Source organism: Cavia porcellus, unplaced genomic scaffold, assembly GCF_034190915.1.
Source record: "Cavia porcellus strain 051 isolate PalLab524CR breed Dunkin Hartley unplaced genomic scaffold, mCavPor4.1 scaffold_19, whole genome shotgun sequence".
Taxonomy (NCBI): domain Eukaryota; kingdom Metazoa; phylum Chordata; class Mammalia; order Rodentia; family Caviidae; genus Cavia; species Cavia porcellus.
The window spans coordinates 10,699,585-10,705,584 of NW_026947502.1; positions in this window are offsets into that span (position 1 = coordinate 10,699,585).

A 6,000-nucleotide genomic window follows, 5' to 3' on the forward strand; every position below is an offset into this window, starting at 1 on the left:
TGTTCCCATCTTGCTGCATGCTTTCTATGCTTCCTAGCTTTCTTGCCCTTCCTAATGTCATCGCGACTACCCTGCAGCCCTCATCTTTGTGTTTGCTGTCCTCTCTGAGTGACTGGGTCCTTCCTGGCATGAAGGTTTCCATGCCAACATGACCTATTTATGTTGACCGTCTCTTCTGCCCAGTATGTACAGAGAACTTTGTCTGCTCTTTTATTCACTTGTTATCTGTATCTCCCTTGACACAGTGCAGGTTCCCTGAGAGGAAGAACATTTATTTTTGGTTGTTATCATTCCTAGTATTTAGAAGGTTCTCAACAATTTTGCTGAATGATTGAGTGAGTGAAAGGATGAATGAATGAGTGAAGAAGACTTAGACAGCAAATATCCATCCGTCATTGACTACAACCTGATTACAGGATGTTTGTCCACATTTACCATCTACAACTTCAAGCATTCATAAAATACCTGTTGAGTTAGATTCAGTAGGAACACCTGTTTTTCTGTTCATGAGAAAAGGTATCATTTATGCAAGACAAAATTACAAACATGTTTTGATAATTATATTATTCTGAGAGGAATTATGCATTTTGGATGACTAACCCTATCGGTTTGCCCTAGACTGATAGTTTTCCCAAGAACAGAATTAGTAGCTCAACCTAATTGCTTACCCCAGCTTTAGCATCAGAAAGACTTAATGTTATCATTTAGGAAGTGTATTTTAGCTACCAGTCACAGAAGCCCAAAACAACAGTATTTTAAACCTTGAGAGCTTATTCTTTTTTACATAAAACAAATTCAGAAATGAGCACACCAGATGGCAGCTCCAAGTTCGTCCATGACCCGGGTTCGTTTTAGCTTGTGAGTCCACTATCCTTAGCATGGGGCTTTCATCCTCAGAGAAGCCTCATGGTCCAGTATTGCTTCAAAAACTCCTTCAGCCACCACATTTACAGTTCATCCAGGCACCCAGAGGGGTTAAAAGGGTGCATGCCAGCTGTCCATCATACTCTGGAGGAGACTTCCTGTTTGCTCCCCCTAAAATCTTCTGTTTGTATTTTACTGTTTATCTATCACAAGAAGGGAGAGTGGATAACATGAGATGGTCTCTTAGCTGGGTGCACTGACTCTGAATGATTCTTTATAACAAATTCTGATACCGAGAGAGAGACTGGTAATGAGGAACAGATACTCTGTAGTTTCTGCTCCATCTAAAATTATTGCTTACTGACTTAGAGACCTCAGGAGGCTTGTTTAATTTTTCTGTGTCTATTTTTAAATGTGCATTGGCTATGAAAATAACAACAGTTAATGATAACTAGCTATCTGTTGCTTTATACTAATTGGCAGGTATTTTATGTACATGATGATCAATACTGCGTTAATTCTCTGGCAGGTGGGTTGTTATCCTCATTTGGTTAAGAGGAACAAGAGGTAAAGTCAGAATTTAAACTCAGAGCAGTTTGCCTCAAAACTTACTCTTTTGATTAAGCCTTCCTTTCTGCTTTACTGGCTATAAAAATTAAAAGAAGAAATGAATGTACGTTGCTTGAGCTGCAAACAATTTGCGTATGCGTGTGGGTGCATATGTGTGTGTGTGTGTGTGTGAGAGAGACAGAGAGAAGACAGAGAGAGGGAGAGAGAGAGGGAGAGAGAGAGAGAAGGGGAAGAGGGAGGGAGAGGGAGATGCTGGAAATTGAACCCAGAGTCTTTCATTACGTTACAGCCCAGATCTCTTTATTTTATTTTTTGATTTTGAGGCAGGGTCTTCCTAAATCATGTGGTGTTCACGCTGGGCTTGAACTTGTGATCTCCCTTCCTCGGCCTCCCAGAGTACTTTAACTACAGGTGTGCATCATCCAGCTCAGCTTGATCTGTAAATGCGTGAAATAAGCCAAAGCATTGGCTCTGAAAAAAAAAAAAATTAAAAATCTTCATTTTGCTTTTGTAATACTAGGGCATGAGCCCTGGGTTTTACACTTCAAATTAATCCTCATGCCCTTGACTTACATCCCCAGATCAAGAAAATATCTTTGAATGTTCTACACAGCAACAAAATAGCCCTGTAGATGTGTATAGAACGTGTTTTGATGCCGTTTTAAAAGCTGACTGAATTGGAAGAATAATGCCCCCTCTTTGACTTCTGATGTTGAACTTTCCTGTCAATCTTTTTTTTTTTTTGTTAATCTGACTTAAGCCTCTGCTGTTTTGTTTTCCTGTAGTTCTGCCCCATACAAGCTGCAGAACTTGGCCACAAATTTTGAAATGTTGCTTAAATGTGGTGGTGAAATAATTTTTCATGCTCTGCTCTGTTTAAGTGCATGCCTGTAACCCAAGTATTTTGGGAGGCCGAGGCAGGAAGATTTCAAGTTTAAATGCAGCCTTGATAACTTAGAGACAGGAAGACCCTGTCTCAAACTAAACTAAAATAATTAATTAATTTAAAAAATAAGAAAGGACTGGGCTGGAAATAGAGGTCCCTATGAAAGCCCTGTATTCAGTCCTCACTACTACTATAAAAAAAATCATAATGTTTTAAAGTACCTGTTCTGAAACTTTAGCAAAGCACCATTCCTACTAAGAATGCCTCGTAAACAGCTGATAACATGTTTTCTGTAATTTACACTGTACTCTGTTCAGTCTCACCTGTGCCTTTGGAGACAGACACTGTCTTCCAAACACCTTGTACCCCCTTTGCAGAGAGTGGCAGCCCTATTTATTTCCAGAGGATGGGAAAGAGGAGGATAGTGGGGAGGATGCTTTCAGCCTCGGGGTTTGGGGGAGACAGCCAGCAGGTGAACTGAAGAAACATGTAACCTGCTGGGAAATACATGTTGGAAGAAAATGAGTTGAGTCAAGTCAGAGGAGCCATTCCTCTTCCTTTCTTTTGGTCTTTTATTAAGATTTCTTTGTCTTGAAAAAAATACAATAACATTTTGTGAGTATAATTTCTGCCAAATTGTTCAGATGGATTGGGAGAATCCACAGAATAAAAGTCTCAGGTTGTGTTATGAATTTTGAATAACAACAATCATAATTAAGTTAGCATTTATCAAGGGTTTACTATGTGTGTGACATTATGTGAGGACCTCTAAGTTTATTCTGTCATTTCATTTTCCAAATATGCAAAATTACAATGTGGAGGAGCCAGTGACACCATTTCTATTTCTAGATGAGGGAATGGAGACTTAAGCAGCTCAATGCCTTTGCCCAAACCACCCTGCTAACAAATAATTGGGGCTGGATTTAGATTACCTTCTATCTCAGAGGGAACTGCATGGTATATTTGTCTGCTGGGGTCACACTGACAAAATGCCACAAGCTGGAAGGATTAAACAACAGAAATTTATTCTCTCACAGGCCAAGAGTTCAAGATCAAGGTGCCCGCAGAGTGGATTTCTCCTGAGTCCTGTCCTTGTTTTCCTAATGACCACCTTGTTCCTGTGTCCTTGTGTGACCTTGCTCTGGAGTTTAGGGCCCTGGTGTTTTTCTTAAAAGGGCAACAGTCTGATAGCATTGGGTCCCTACCCGAATGATGTTATTTAACCTTGATTACCTCCATCTCCAAATGCAGTCACTTTGGGAGTTAAGGCTCCAATATACGAACCTTTAGGGTATTGAGGGAACAATTTAATCTATTATAAGAGCCAATGAAATTATCCCATGTACTCCACTGCCAATTAGGCAGTAAATCATCATAACATCCCAGGTCCCATGTATCCTAAAGATAAAACAAAAACTTGGTCACTACATTTTTGAAACCTTGTCTCAGTCTACAGTAAGCACAGTTATGAATAAATATCTATAATGCATTGACCAAGTCAGTCATTCTTGACTGGCATGAAATTAAAATGATGTCATTTTCATGCAGCCTGTGATGAAGAGGGGAGAGTGCAGTAATTTCTGCAGGTCACATGGGCTCTGCCCTTTGTGTTTGCAGTTTCCTGTGGTGCTACTGGTCCTCTCTTTTCAAACACAAAAGAATGGAATGTTTCTGTTTCTTTCTTTACTAACTTGCCTAATAGACAGGTATTGCTTATTTGATGTGTGGCAGTCATTCTTTTTCCAAGCTTTAGTAATCAAATGCTTGTTATGTGTCAGTCTCAGAGGGCTTTACATTCATTGTATCAGATTCAGTCTTCAGTAAGCCTGTTAGGTTTTGCAGATGGGAAACATGAACCTTTCTGTGGTTAAACAGTTGGTATAAAGTCAGTCAGCTAGAAGAGATAGATCTGGCATCTTCTTTAGTTCTGTCTGATTCCTAATGGAATTTTTAGTTTCTGACCCAGGGAGAAGAACGGTTAGTTGTGTTGTTATGATTTAGGCCTAAAATATCCCCCCAAATTTTCAGTGTCCAGGTGTGGGAATTTCTGAAAATGATTAGATCATAGGGATACCATACTCATCAGTGTTTCAGAGGATCATTGCTAGCTGAATGTGCTGTTGTGAAGTGAGTCCTGATCAGAGGAGGAAGGTCACCGGGAGTATAACCCACAGGGGTGTATTGTCATCTCCACTTCTTTGCTTCTCTCTGCTTCCTGACTGCCATGGTGTGAGCAGATTCCCTCTGTTGTGCTCTTCCACCTTGCTGTTTCTGCCTTGGAGCCAACTGACCATGGACTGAACCCTCTACAATCAAAAGAAAAATAAGTCTGTTCTCCTTTAAGTGTTGGTGTCAAGTCGGTTTTTTTCTTTTTTGGTTTCAGCAACAGGAAGATGCTTATACAGAACATGGTCTCACGTGGAGTGAGGCTATTTCTATGTTTGTATCAGATCTTCAGAAATGGTTTATGGGAGGAATTTGCAAAAGTTTAGAGATGCCAGCTCAAGAAGACTTAGAATGCTATGAATAAAACTTAACAGGAGATTATAGTTAGAGTTCAGAGCCAAAATACTGGTAGGACTGTAGCCAGTTAAGGCCAGGCTCATGAGATTTCAGTCGGCAATGAGTCCATTAGAAACTGGACTAGAGGTCATGCATGTTTTAATCTGGCGAAGAATTACCCATGTCCTAATACAGTGTGAGACTTAATTTAAAGGTGGTGGATTAATTAATCTGCCAAAGTTAATTTCATGGAATCAGCAGCTCAACACTGAGGCCTTGGGTGCTTTTAACCAGATCTAGAGAGAATCAGGAACAAATTGCAGAATGGAAAGTTGCGCAAATTATGCAACTTGTCCAGAAAGGAAATGCATATAAAGTTGGGTCCAAGGAGAGCATGGTTGCTGAAAAGATCAGAGACATTAAAATGAGGCCAAGTACTTTGCACTGGCACAACAGGAGGAGTGCCTGAGGACATCTGAGGAATGGGCTAGTCCATACTCACCGCAAGTTGATGGTGATAAAATTGTACATTCCTCTGAAACACTTTGAATTGCCAGCAGATCTTAAGGGCACCTTATTTACTGAGGGCTGTCTAGAGAAGTCTGTCCCCAAGTTCAGCAGTGGAGAAACAAAGAAGCTACTGCACACTTTGCTTCATGGGTCCTTGCTACTGTTTGTAGCTGCCCAAGCAAGCCACAGACCCTGGCATCTTTCCTGTGGTGCTGGTTTTTCAGGCCTGTGTAATGCACCAGCAGTGGAATCAGGCAGGTTTCTTCCCACATAGCAAAACAAGGCTTGTGAGATCTGGCAATATGGTCCTGAGAGGGTAACGCTTAACGTCAGGCAGGAAAGCGTCAGGCAGCAAGAGGAGCCAGTCCCACTGAGAGGCCACAAAGGTGGGGCTACCTAAGCCCTTTCCAGTTCACATTTCACCGTGGCCTGCTCTGGGTGTTGGACTTGAAGCTGTGGAATTTTATGTTTGCCTTGCTGACATTTGGTCTTAGTTTGATTTGATTCTTTTGTCACTCTGTTCCTTTCCTTTGGAAAGGGAAGTTCACTCTGTTGATTTATACATTAAAAGTATTTCACTTTCCTTTTTTTAAATTTATTGAGCAGTGCTAGGGATTGAACCTAGAGCCTTCACACATACTTATTATTTTTGATTCAGGGACATGATC